The following is a 15,241-nucleotide window of genomic DNA, read 5'->3' on the forward strand; positions in this document are numbered from 1 at the left end:
GTAGTTCATATTATCGGGCGTTCTGGTTGCAGTACCAAAACCGTGCATTTTATGATAAACTGTTATTCTGCCGAATCCCTCTTTTCCAGTTTAAGCAATCATTCATTTAATATGACATTCCCTTATAGAGAGTGGTTTAAAACCAACATCATCTATGAAAGTATCAAGGGATACTTTGAGTATGTCACCATCAATCACTGTATTGGGATTTAAGATTTCTCTACTATACGCATACTTTATGGAGATTCCCTCACTATGAGGTTCCGTAGTTCGTATGGAGACGTTCTCTTATTAGGAGAACTTTACTAAGAGAAACCAAATCTACCTTTGATAGCTTCTTTGAGAGCACTATCTTTCAATGATTGTGACTGGTTCTTTCCTTTTAGGAGGAGCAGAATATTTTTAATCAACTAGTCATCCACGCTGTGGTGTGTTTTAAATGACACACCAGCTACTATATACACAACTTCTCATGAGCAAATTGATCTGCAAATTTTGAAGATATCAAATATTCGACATGTCTTTCATAACTGAAAACATCTAGATGAGATGCATCATGGTTCATCTTTGTGCAAACCAGGATACTTCACGCCGTTTTTCAGGCGACATCCTTTCCTCCCCCAAACGGTGGTAAGACATTCTCATCAAATTTACAAATATTGTAGTAGAGTAGTAACAATGGTGGAACATAGCACGTCTCAAACAGAAAACATGACAATGGTTTCATGAGTAATAAGTTCAAAATGCTTCATGAATGAATAAACAAAATCATTCAGTGAATGCGCAAGAACAATAAAATATACTCGCCATCAATGCCCAAAGCATCACTAGAATGATACAACATCAACGGATGACAAGCAAGAGTTTCATTTAAAATCTATATGAGTATAGATATACAGTTACCACCCAGTTGATATGTCGAGTCACGTATGACTACCAAACCATACTTCCATCAACCTGGTTAGTGGTTGCAGAAACTCAATTTCAGGAGGTGGCGCTGCATAACAAGCAACCTAAATTAGTTTTCTCACTACGCTTTCATTTAAGCATCAAATTTGTGACTGATGCTAAGACTAGGTCCCAAAAGCGTACACAAGGGAGAAAACACTTCAGTATGAACCGATCTCCATGTCTGGCAATCATATAAACTTTGTCGATAATTCCTTTGCAAAGGGGGATATCTATCCACAACGATTTCAATAACTACTATGAATATTATCGACAACCAGTTTTTAATCGGTTAATTAACGATATTACATCATTCTCCAGAGTATGAGGATATTCTAATCCATTGATACCAAATTTCAACATGCGGATATTCTTATCCAAGAAATATCAACGCAAATTTATGGGCATGCTCCTCCTCAGAAGTTATCAACTCATCACTCAAAGAGAATATGGACGTTATCTGATTAGATTAGCATACCTCTAACTAGAGGTTTTCGTCTATGCTTATGAGCATATTTTCATACGAAAAAATCGTTGCGATTTCATGGCATGCCTTGCAAGGACTTTAATTTATGCCAAATCAAGCAAGCGCACTCTTGCTAAATCTAGCAAGAAATTAATCTCCAACACCTCAGGCATTTCTCGGTGTGAGAATTTAGACGAGACATAATTGGAGATAACCAATATTGTCGACGATTCTCCTCCTAATCCTAAGGAGGGAATGTCTCATCAACATAGCATTCAGTTCCTCATGACTCAACCTATCAAGGGAGCAACTGGGTGCAGAAAACAACAATAACATGCAACCCAGGAGAGATAACTGATCAAGTTTTCTCTCTCGTTTATTGTCCAACTGGAAACTAAAAATTTACATTTCCATGTAAAATCAACAGTAAACTATAAACGAATATTGTGACCTTAGACACTATCTCGATATCAATACCAGTCCTGTCAAGACGGCCGATAGAGATCAACAACAATGAACAGCATTCCAAATGCACGTACCGCGTCGGTCACAACGATAGAAGAGCTTTACCAGGCTCGAGAACGGCTTATTCAAACCATTAATTATGCTATTGTTCCGTATTTCTCCACTTATGGTGGTACGGTGTTCATCAGTTTCTTAAACCCGAGAACTATTGTGGTTCCCATATTCAAATATGCCTACCACGACTGTATTTTCCTCATTGGTGGTGTTTATTTATTGATCGAAAATAGACTAATTTTTCGCATAGGCACTGCTGCAAATTTAATTCACCAAATTTATGATTTTAGGTAATAGCTCAGGCGACGAGAAGACATGATATTATCTCTAATATCATTTTCAGAAATGAAACATTCATTATCGCTCGACGTTTGTATATCTAGCTACGAGGCGCAGTTAAAATATGTAGCTCTCGTTGTTGTTGTAACAACATATACAAAGTGCAAATTAAGCACTAGCTCTTTAAAGCCCGTCGATGCATATAATAGGTGCATATTATGTACGCCGCAAAGCTAGAAGGACACATAAGGGCACAAAATATGCGACTCTCCTTATTGCTCGCCGCAATATTGTACAAGGTGCATATACCTTCTCTAAAAATCAAGCCGAAATATTTACTACAAAAATCAATGATGAAACAAGGAAGAAAACATTCAAAATGTAATATATACAGTCCTAAAATAATACCGACAAATCTCCAATTTCGTCCATTAGGCTCGACGAAATATTAATTTATCAAAGTTGAAATACGAACACATTCTTTATATCTTAAAAGAAATTGTCTCAGTATCAATTGTAGGTCATTTCAAAGACCGTTGATAGAGACTGGTTAACCGTGTTAACCCGATGTCCATTTTTCATATCATTCCAACCTTGGATGGAACGATTTTGAATTCCGGAGATCACTATAGAAAAGGAATATTAAAATTTTGCTATCCCTCAGGATGCAAAAATTCCTCGCTCTGCCGATATTATAACCGTTAACACCACAAAAATCATTGGTGTACCAACCAAGGTAATTTTATTTTCAACACTATCTGAAAGGACGCGGAAAAAACCTTGTGTTGGTCGGCCAAATAGAAAAATAACAATACTTACAAAACTCAAATATTTGGCTGAATTCGGAAATCAAACAACATCACAAATATGAAGCGTTGCTAATACGCACCTATTTTGGATATCTCTTCATGTACCGTATAATCGCCTGTGCTCCAAATAGCACATGTAAGACACGATAAGATGTCTTAATTTCTCTCTAACGAGTCCTAATCAAAATAGGAACCCGTTTTCATTTTTAGAGTTCTATTCTTCATGTTATCCTAAGAGCTTATCCACTGGTGGTTGTGTGTGTTTCCTAGGTGGCAACCCAAACAAGACATCCTCATTCCAATTTTTCCTTAAATTTAGGGCGAAAAAACATTTCATCTCCAATGGTGTTGTTGGTGATTTTTTATGAATTAAATGCATTTTTTGTTTTTAGTAAATTTTAGATTTTATTATACCTAAAGAGGGCTATTTAATATATTGGAATTAATTTTAGGAAGCAAAAGCTTACTAGGATAGCTTGACATTGTCAAGGTGAATGTCTAAAACTTGACATTCACCTTGACAATGTCTAACAAAAACTAAGCCATGTCATCTTCACATTGATTTAAAAAGTTGGGTTGGAGAAGATTTTCAGGGAAAATGTGTGTCTATCCTATGTGGACTTAGACATTTATCTTCACATACATTCCATTGGAGAAGCTCTTAGAAAAATACGGCACAACAACATCATTCCTAATCCAACTGTCATCCTCGATAACAATTTTTGTATCGACCCTACCTATTCATAAAGGAGATTGGAGAAATTAGTGGACCCAACCTGCCATGGTGCTTAGTTTTCAGACCACCGCTTCTTAGAGATTTATAACTTGTTTTTTTGCAGCTGATTCGACGTCTGGGTCTGAGTCAACCCCTGACTCGCGCCGAGTCAGCAGTTAGACTGTTTGGTTTGCAAAGTTGGTAACCCCTGACTCGGTATCTGAGTCAGAGCTAACCCCTGACTCGGCCCCTATGGAGTCAGGCGTGGGAATACCCCTGAATCGTTGGATCAAACCCCTGACTCGCTAAAATTGACAAAAATGCCATCAACTCTTTATATCAAAAAATTTCGTTTCTTCATTATTTTTTTCCGTCGAGAGCAGAGATGGGAGATGAGCAACCAAACCCTAGATCTGTTCTCCACTGATATCTCCTTCATCTCTCTCAATAAATCCACTAATTTCTATCTTCATCGCCACTCTCAACTCATCTCTCAATCTCTTTTTAATCATCTAAGCTTATTTTAGAAAATTTATCATCTTCAGGTATGATTTTCAAATCTACCAATACTTCATCCATGCCTTTTCTTTCACTATAATATAGGTTTTATGTGATTTGGTACATGGGTTTTTATTTATATTCTAATTTGAGTTCTTAATTGGCTTCAAGGGGGAAAGAAATAAGGAAGAGGGACTGAAGAGGAAAGAAGATTAAATTTTTTTTGAAGGTATAATAATTTCATTCCATGTTGTTTTCTTTTAGAGCCAGGGGTTTCCTATGCTCATACTCCACTTGATTATTTTGTTCTTTTAGGATGGTTTGATTTGCTGGTTCAGTATTTGATGGAGGTTTTTTAGCTTTTAGATGGTGTTTGTGAAAATGCCAAGGAAAAAAGTATATTTGATCATTAAGCATGGTAGAATATGTCATCTCCTATGGATTTTTGTGTCATGTTATGTGAATGTTGCTAATTTATCTAGTCAGTATACCTAAGATGTTATGATATACTTGCAGACATAGACATAAGAGTATGACTTTTGTGTGCTCTCGTACTGGCTCCTTGGCATGACATGCAAGAGCATCAGTTACTAAGTTATGCATGTAATCCCTTTGAGGTTAGGCATGTTATACAAAAATAAGCATAGGGAATTTCAACACAAAAATATTGATTCCTGAATTCGTCATTGACGATGTCCTATCATTAGTTTTTTTTCCTTAATTTTTAATTAACCTTTTCATTTTGAGCTCTATAATATTAAATCTCATAGGAAATCGTTTATTATATCCATTGGTCTCTTTGTCCCCCTCTCTCGCAGTATTTTGTTGAGGTGTCTAATTATGTCTCTTCTAGTATCTTTATACCCACAATTAGGACAATACCAAGTGCATAACTCATCTTTTCTGCCATCATCGTGGTTTCACCGGGGACATGGTTTTTTTAGAACAAGAGGTACCCGTTTCATGGTGAATGGAAAACCACTGTACTTGAATGGTTTTATTGCATATTGGTTGATGTTCATGGCATCTGAGACATTGAACATTATGCACGTTGTCTTGTCTTGTTAAATTGTTTATTCTGATATTAGGCCAGCAATGAAGACTGATAGGCCGTAACGATTGAAGTCTTTTGTATGGACTTTTCTTTCTAGTTTAAAGGTTCTCTATTTCAAGTTGATCTGCTGTGTTTATTTTTCTATTTTCTATTGTACAATATGATTTGCTTTAGCTTAAAACCCCAAATCAAATTAGACAGGGGACCAATAAAAATTGATTGATTCTATTTGCACTTGCAGGTTTCATCTGTTGCCGTTAAGGTGATTGGTTTGTCAACAAGGGCAACTAACGAAGATCATTATCAGATCCTGGTAACAACTTCCAACTTTGATTTTGTTTCAGTTCTTATTTGTATTTTTATTGTTTTGCTCTTGGTGAATTATATGTATGTATCGTTTCAACTTCCAACTTTGAATGTGCTATAGTGGACACAAAAAAGGGAAATTATATTCTGATTAGTCATACATACATTTGTATAGTGGCTGGAGTCCAGTAAATTAAGGATAGGTGTCAATTATACTCTGATTAGTCATACATACGTTGACCAGTTTATCCTCTATTATGTGAGAGCATTTGGCATGGCTATAAGGTAGGTTATTATAGTAGTATATAACTATTTTTGGAAGTAAATATGTCGTTTTGGATTTGCAACGTGAACGGTTATGCTTTTCGAAATTTTGGAAGTAAATAACTTGTTTTGTGTAACACTTCATATCTAAACATTTCAAATTCTGGGTACTCATGGTGTTGTTTTGTCAATTTTCGATAAAATGATACAAGCCAGGACAACATGCATAATTTTTAAAAACTGTCATTTGTTTACAAGAACAAAATTTTTGAATGAGAACATGTTGCAGAGGGGAATACCCAAAATCGAATGCATGTTGTCCTGGCTTGTTAAATGGTTTACTCCGATATTATGACAGGAATGGGGACTCATAGGCCGTAACGATTTGATTCCCACCATTGCGCGCCATAACGATCATGCTTATCTTGCTAGAGCTTTTGTATCGGGTTGTTCCTTGTTAAATCCTTCACCCCAAATTTAACATAGTTCACCTCCCTGTGTGTCACATTATGAATGTCATCTCTTAATCATGCTATGTCCCTACTACCCAAATTGAACATAGTTCACCATATTTGATATACACTATCAATACAACTACGTATATGAATGATACTGATTATAGCATTATGCCAAGTTTTTGTTTGCACTGAAGGGTCTGCTTCGGATTCTATTTCCCAGGAAATATCTAACATTGGGATGGAGGAACAAACCCCAACAACTCTTTGGATACTTTGTGGTGAGCATGTCTGCGAGTAAGGATGTCTTGGGTCGCGCTGGTTCATCTTCCCTGATTCGACTGATGGTCCTCAAGTTTGTTTTGGGCATGTATGACAGTAAGGATGTCTTGACCCTAGCCTCTCTCAAAGTTGACCTGTCAAGCATTGAGCCCGACTCTACTGTGACTGTCAAGTGGCGTGGGAAAGAAGTTTTCATCATGCGCCGCACTGAGGATGATATAAAACTTGCCAACAGTGTTGACCAAGGCACCCTGTGATCCAGAGGACGATGCAGTTAGAGTCGAGTACCCAGAATGGCTTATTGTTGTTGGTGTCTGTATCCATCTTGGTTGCATCGTTTTGCCTAATGCTCGGGGTTTTGTTGTTGTTATGTCCATGTCATGGTTCTCACTACGACATTTCAGGCAGGATTCGAAAGGGCCAACCACCAAAGAATCTGGAGCACCTACTACTACTTTTTAGAGGATAACAAGTTTCTTTATGCTTTTAGGATTTTAAACTTGAAATTTACTGTAGAATTTATTTTTTGGTGATGTTTGATTACATGAAAAAGAAAGATGGTTAAAGAGTCTATTGAATGAGTTGGTAGTGGTAAATGTTAATGATATAAAATGTGCACAAGGGCATTTTATGTCCAAAAAAATTCACTCAGCTGAGTCAGGTCTGACTCACAAAACAAACATATTTTCTGACTCAGACCTTAGTGAGTCAGATACAGATGAGTCAGATTATTTCACACAGATCTAGACGACTCAGATGAGTCAGCTGCAAACAAACAAGGAGTTAGTAACGAAGTTCTGCCTTGCCCTTGGAACCAAGCTAGCAATCAGCAACGCTTGGTAGCTTCTGCTATCAAACAAGGAAAGTGCCTGGTAGCTTCAATTTAAAGTTTAGTATCAATCCCATAACAATAGATAAAAAACCGGTTAGTTTGAACTTTGCATCCACAACGGTTGGTCGTAAACCATTGTAAATTTATATAAGCTACTTTTGAAACTCGGTTACTGGTTAGTAACGCCGCAATTAGAGACCTCATACGGGTAGTTTCACAACAAAAAGTGAAATGAAACATTTCTTAATTGAATTAGGTTTCATGCAAAAGGTTTGAAAGGTACTTCTGTGGAGGACCAAATAAATGCAGTCTGGGGTCAGTTTGTAATATATTGCTTGTTTGAGGGATGGTGGTTTCGTGCCTTAGTTAGTTTTGCGTATGTATAATGTACCCAACACCATTCTTTGGCCCTTTGGAATGCCAATCGTTATTTTTAAGAATCTATGATACTAAACAGATACATAAAGTTGAAATTTGGATCCTTAAGTATATAATTTTTCCTAAGAAAACAGGAATAAGTAGACGAACCTTATGTATATTATATGTATTGGATTTGATCATCATAAATGAACAATATAAGAAAATTTCAATTATCAGATCATCTTTGATTTGATCACAGTTGGAAAGTTTAAGAAAAACATGACAGGATAGTAATATTAATAGTTCAGCAGGTACAGTTAGTCGGGAGCATTGAAGATGTGAATGAAAATATAATATGGGTGAGGGTGAAAGGCCAAGCCATTGTGATGGGTACCTTATTAACAACAGAAAGATCATTGCTAAAAGAAGACAAAACAAATGAAGAAAAAAACCGCTTCAGGATATCGAGTAGCCATATGTATCTATACAGTATCGACATGGGTCCAAATCTGAATGTTTGAACCAGACTTGATTAGAAACATTCTCGACTTAAATGCCGTTAGAAATGGTCTGAATAGTGCAATCTTGAAGTTAACATTTGTGTGTGCAAAATTGACAACTTGTTAAAATTATGTTTGGTTTCCACTTAATAATAACGGTGGCTTTCAGATCATTTCTACAAACAAAAGATTGTCAAAAGGAGACTGCCGAACAGGTTATTATGAATCTCACAACTACCAACAAAAGATATCAGCCAATCCCTGTAACACCTGTACTGGTCAAGAAAAATTAGTAACAAAATCTTCACCCGAACCAAGTCATGGACTGTTTGGTGGTGCACAAAGTGGAACTGTGGATCAACAGAGAATCAGAGATATGGTAAGTTCTGTTTAGAGAAAAATAGTACTTCACTTTCCGGATGGGTTTGGCTGGTAATTTGGCATCTGTGGTGTCTCTGACACTGTTCTCAATTTGGATCTTGCCTGGAAGTTTCTCAAGCACACAATGGAATCCTTTGTATTTTAGGGTGAGAAACTACTCGGAGATGCTCTCATATCATAAGAGTATGTGCCTGCCTATCGGTATGGAGTAAAACATTTGGAACTCCACAAACAAAAGACATTGTGGTTGTGTGCTCTCTCTCTCAGTCTCTCTTACGTGACAATCTGAAAGGCGTACTTCTTACTTGTTAAATACTCCTATTAATCTGTATGAGAGGCTGGCATCAAATATGCTTCAGGTGATTACTAATAATTTGCGTAAAAAGAAAGGAGTTGGAGGCTTACTGATGGAGCTGTAGGTTTAGCTTATGAGTGACATACATACATGTGTTCAATTCTTAGAGGTTACCAACATTATTGGTAGTCTGTAATGAAGAAAGACCCTTTAAATAAAGCAATCCATATTACTCGATCCGTTTCTAAAAAATAGGTAGATTTCTTTTTTTTTTTTGAATATGTCAAAAAAATAAGCTTGTTTCCATACGTGGAAAGTCAAATGTTATGATTTTTCGATTATATCCATAGAAGGTCCACTTCTCTCTCTAAATTTCTCTCCTAATAAAAAAAAGGAGACCACTTCTTTTTCCTCTTTCTCTAATAACAAATGAGTGGGATCCAAAGAATAGATTAGGATAAAACATGAAAAAATGGCTCCAATGATTAGTTTTCTTAATTTTTGTACAAACCAAACAAACCTATTTTTGAAACTGGGAGTATATGCAAGTAGATCTACTCAACATATTTCATGTCCATTTCTGTAGTTCGTGTAGATTTAAAAAACAGGAAAACAAATTTGATTGATTGTTTCGTTGAGAGATGACCGATATTAGATTAGTCATCAGTTGTCACATGTAGAGTAGGAAAAAGACAAGATTTAGATGCTAATGAAGTTTAGCTTTTTCTTTCTTTTTTATGATAAAGCAATTAATAGTGCGTTTGGTTCAAGTTTTTGGAAGCCCGGGAATACAATTACAAGGTAATCCAATTCCTGGAATTGGATTCCTAAGAATGAGATTCCTGATTCAAATATTATTGTTTGGTTGACATAATCCAATTACAGGGTAATCAATAAATGCCAAATCACTTTAGTACCCTTCCTCCCCTTTGAAACTTTGATAGATAAGAACAAACCAATTCTAAAAGTTTGAATTTCAAATTTCTAAACCAAAATATTGTTTCTAGTAGTTCAAAAAATTCAAAAAATTCAAAACAAACAAGTTGTAATACTAAAACAGCAAGGACTGAAAAGTATTGTTTCTAGTAGTTCCTCCTAACATCACTCACAAACATAAGCTACATTACTTAAGAATCCTGTTCTTCACATAGTTGGATCGTTTTTCTTCCCCCATGCCGAAGAAAACCTTTGTTTTTGCAGATGAATCGAGAATAATAGATGCGGCATCTATCACCTCATCTTCATTGAGCCCATCTATCTTATTCAACTCCTCAAACAAGCGTTTATTGACATCGGCTTCTTGAGTAAGGGACCCACGAACCGCTTCAAAGTGATCAAGTGTACCCGTCACAAATTTGCTAAACGAATTAGCCATCAAACTAAGGCCATTTGAATCTCCACTTGATTCACCGGACACAATGTCAAAGGATGATGAACGTACCCTTTTCCTTCTACCTTTACCACTGTTTGACTCGGACTGATTACTTTGTTGTTGATCATTTTCTTCTTCCTTTTCTTGTTCGTCTTCTTTCTCGATCTCTTCTAGCTCTTCAGCAAGTGAAGCATCCCCTTTACCATTTGCCCTATCTTCAGCAAATATCTCAACTAATGCATCTAAATGAGGGAATGCTTTCCCATACAGTCCCTTTGCATTTGTATGAGACTGCAAGAACAAAAACGACAAACAGAAACTTGTTACCAAACTAGGTGACAAACAGAAACTTGAAAACCTTAGAATTCTCATCAGGAATTGGAAACCTTGTAATTATTTGTATTCAGGAAACTCACATGGCAGGTTTGCAGGTTTGCAGCGTCATCGGGTTAAACAAGATACAAGCATAATTACAACATACAGATACAAGCATGGAAAAATGGTGCATCCAATTGATAAAGAAGAATATGTAATAAACCAATGTAATAATAATCCAGTTATGCAAAAATGCTGAAAATGGTTCTGTAACTTGTTAAACATTCATAAAACAAGTACTGAAATCCACTGTGACAAAGGTTTTGAGTGTTGATAGAGCAGATGACAATCAATTTACAAGGTCATGTCTTCCAATCTCAGTGAGTGTTAAAAAGGAATTTCTTAGAGAAGTTTCAATCAGACTCCTACCAGAAATATTTCATTAACAAAATCAAAATGTTTTCTTAGTATTTTCAATCAGAAACAGAAATGCTACTGAACAGAAATCGCCATCAACAAATTAACTGGTCCATCTTGATAATTATCTTATGGTAGAAATTCATCCATAGGCATTTCTCTCCTAATAAGGTTATGGATCAAACAACAAGCCATGATAAAACGACAATGTATGTTTACTGGATACCATGAAGGACTCCGAAGTATTGCCCATCTCATTTTCAACAATCCAAAAACGCGTTCAATCACATTCCTAGCCCTACAATGTTTCATATTGAATAGTTCTTCAGCTGTCCTTGGTTCTAAACGACCTTGCCCCCATTCCTTTAAATGATAACGTTGACCTCTAAAAGGCGCAAGAAATCCTCCACTATTCGGATAACCGGCATCGACAAGGTAATAGTAACCTAGACAAGTCAGCATGCAAAAAACCATCATTATCTCACTAAAGAACACTAGAAACACCCATTAATCCACAGATTTAAGTTTTAATACACTAATGAACTTACCTTGTGGAACTTCTAAGCCATTCTTTTTGTATATTGCTTCTCTAAGAACACGAGAATCGGCAGCTGAACCTTCCCAGCCAGGATACACATATATAACCTCCAAGTTATGGGAGCACACACATAATACATTAGTTGCAATCGATCTCTTCCTTGTACGATACCTAGGCTTGTCTTCGGTTGCCACATGGATACTAATATGTGTTCCATCTAATGCCCCTAGGCAGTTCTAAAGGTAAACAAGGTATTACTGATTCATTAAGTATACGGGGTATATTCTTAAAAGACATGAAACATCAAAGTTTGAGTTTATACCTTGAAGCAATTCCATCTCTCATCAACAGAACTTGTAGCCACTGCAACTGGTTGTTTAAGCAACTCCCCTTGAAGTCTAATAACTCCTTTCAACACCGTGTTCACATATCTGCTAATGGTTTCTCCAGATCGCTTGAACATAAACCCTACAACTCTATTCTTATGGTGATGTGCAATTACATACAAAAATACCGCAACCATTTCTTCAACATCAGAATTCCTATTATCTTCTAGTCCGCTTATGGTGGACAGCTTATGGCAAAGTATTCGAAAAGTACGTCTATCGATGCGAAGTTGCGATTTACATTTTGTGTCGCTTTTGTAAACTAAATCTTGCATCACCCACAGTCGTATAGTAGTCATTTCAAAACGATCATTTGATCTTAACACGCAACTTTGATAACGCAGAACATATGAATAAAAGTAGACGTAAAATAAAGTTACAACATCCAACGTTGTTCGGATATTATCATTCATCATTTCTAGTTTTCTTTTCTTTGTCAAGAATAGAGGAGCCATACTGGAAGTTGGTCTGAGTTCAACACGCATAAGAAAATAACAGTCAAGCATAATAAACAGAGCATAACTAAAATACTCATAACTAGAATACTAATAACCAAAAGAATACTGACCTAGGTTTATAACACTCCTGAATCAGTTATAATACTGACCCTAACTAACTAAAATACTCATAACTAGAATACTAATTATGTTGTAAGGAATTTTCTATGTAAAACTTGAAAACAAAAATAAAGTTATGGCACAGGGTAGACTTTAAATGAACCTAAACAGTTATCCTAAGATATACTCCAGTTAGAGCTAGTAAGGGATTAATGGAGTTATACCCAAATTCAAAAAGAAACACAAATCAGAAGCCTAACTAATAAACTCAGTTTGAAGAAGATGTTCAACTGTCAGAAGAAGAAGTTTGAGTGTAAGTGCAAGAACTATTATACAAGCCAGATAGGAAAACCACCAGTAATGCTGAGGTGACAAAGTTAAACACTAAAAAGGCTACAATGCTATCATGATATCGTCATTACAAAACAAGTACAACTGATGCTGAATTGTAAAGAGTAACAGTTATGGGAAAAGTACCAATGACCAGGAAGGTGACATTTAAGATTTTTTCGGATTACCTTATCAATTTCGGATTCAGGAAAGGTATAAACGACGATTATGTCTGAGAATCTGACGAATGAGCTGGAATATCTCCTTAGTATTTATAATGTAATATCTCCTTTTGATGTTGTTTCGTAATAACTGTCATCACAAGCAAAAGAAAGTCATCGATAAGAAACCCATTTGATGTTATAGCCTCAATAATGCATAAAGAGAGATGGAGAGATAGATGTATAGACACACACTTCAACACATAAAGAGAGATGGAAATAAAGCAATGTTTGTAATTCACAAGTTATAGAGTTGGAAAACTCAATTGGAAGATACTGGAAAAGTATTTTACTGTTTACAGAGGAGAAGTGATAAATGCTTTTACATCTTTCAATCAACATCAATTCATTATTCAAAGGCCAAGGAGTGTGTTGCATTATTCTATTGTTTATTGGAAACTTAGCGTAAGTTGTAAATATCATAACACATGAAGCTGGTGAAAATATAGAATCTAATAGTCTTAAATGCATAACTTAAACAGAATTCGAAACCATCCAACTTCTAAACTATGTAAATGAGACTGATTGAGTTATCATGACGATGGACTGTTTTATATAGACGGTCTGCATCAAAGACAGTTTCCGCAGTTACAGCCACAAAATTCATTTTAACAGCCATGTTCTTCCTCATGAAGGGACAGTCCTCATAACAGTGCATAGGTGGTCGCTTTCAGTTTTATACGAAAGAAAAACAGTTGTAACAAGCCGATTAGATTGCTTTCCTTTCTATTATCTATCACCTAAAGCCGCAATACCAATTACAACATAGGTCATCATAACAGTCTTTTTCAAACAACGATCTGTATGGTGTGACGATCATCCTCCCAACTAACAAAATTCAGCATGTGAATCACCTAAACAACCAAACTAAAAATAAATTGAGAAAAAAGCAGTGCACAAAGCGATAAAACAACGAAACTAAGCTAAATTCCACTTAATCACTGCAATTTTATCAGTTATTTCGTCAAACCACTAAAGAAAAATACAAAAACAAAAAACAAAATTCGATAAAAAAAAAGTTCAATTGAAAAAGCAAAAGCAGATTTCAAAAAGCTAATGAGGTCCACATAACTAAATTAATTTAGTTCAAGAATCTAAACATCCAATTAAAAAAGATGAGTAAGAAGAATTTCACCTAAAGATCCAAGTCCAACACCAATGACAAGCAGCGCAACAGTATAAGGCACTCATGAGCTGAAAGAAGAATCCTCATAAGCTGAAAGAAGAATCCTCAGAAGGAAGCTTAGAATCCACACAGAGGAGGATGAATAATCACCATCAATTCAACTCATCTGCACCTCTTGTAATTTAACCTAGAACCTAACTTCTCCAACAACATCTAACTATTCTTCATGTAACTCAAATCAAACAGGAGAAACCCAATTCATCTTCAATTTACCATAACCCTAATTCTCAAATCACCTCATATTCATTGTTCATCATCTGTAAATTCTAAAGTGGGAACCCTAATTCCAAAATGGGGAAGAACAGGGGTAAACCCTAATCTATGAATTCAACATTAAAATCCATACAACATCTAAACTTCAATTAACAACAAACCTACTGTATAATCTATTAAATCAAACAATTTCATACAGAAAGTTCAAAAAACCCATCTCAATCATGGTCGATTTCCCATCTCAATCAAAAAGTTAAAAAAACCCATCTCAATTCAAAGAACAAATAAAACAGAGGTAAAGAAAAGGCTTTAGTTCTACGAACCTAATAGAATCGTTCCTCAATCATGGTCGATTTCCATGATTATTCATCGATCTCTTCTTCTCCGTCTTCCTCGATCTCTTCTTCCTCTGTTCTCTTCTTCTCCGTTTCCTCGATCTCTTCTGTTCTCCCCGTCTTTCCTCACTAGGGTTACTATTTGTTGGAAGGTCAATTTCGACCATTCCTTTCCTCCGTTTTTTTTTTTTTTGTAATTGGATTCTTTTCCATAGGTGTGGTGAGGGAATGGAAAAGAGGGATTTGGGGGTAATTGGATTACCCAGGAATCTAATTCTAAGAATATATGGAGTGTTTGGTTGGAGGTAATTGGGCCCAATTTCCTGGAATCTAATTCCTGGGCTTCCAAAAACTTGAACCAAACGCACTATAAGTTTAATTCATCAGTTATATCAAACAGTTTCTTTA

The sequence above is a fragment of the Papaver somniferum genome, chromosome 11, assembly GCF_003573695.1.
Source record: "Papaver somniferum cultivar HN1 chromosome 11, ASM357369v1, whole genome shotgun sequence".
Classification (NCBI taxonomy): Eukaryota; Viridiplantae; Streptophyta; class Magnoliopsida; order Ranunculales; family Papaveraceae; genus Papaver; species Papaver somniferum.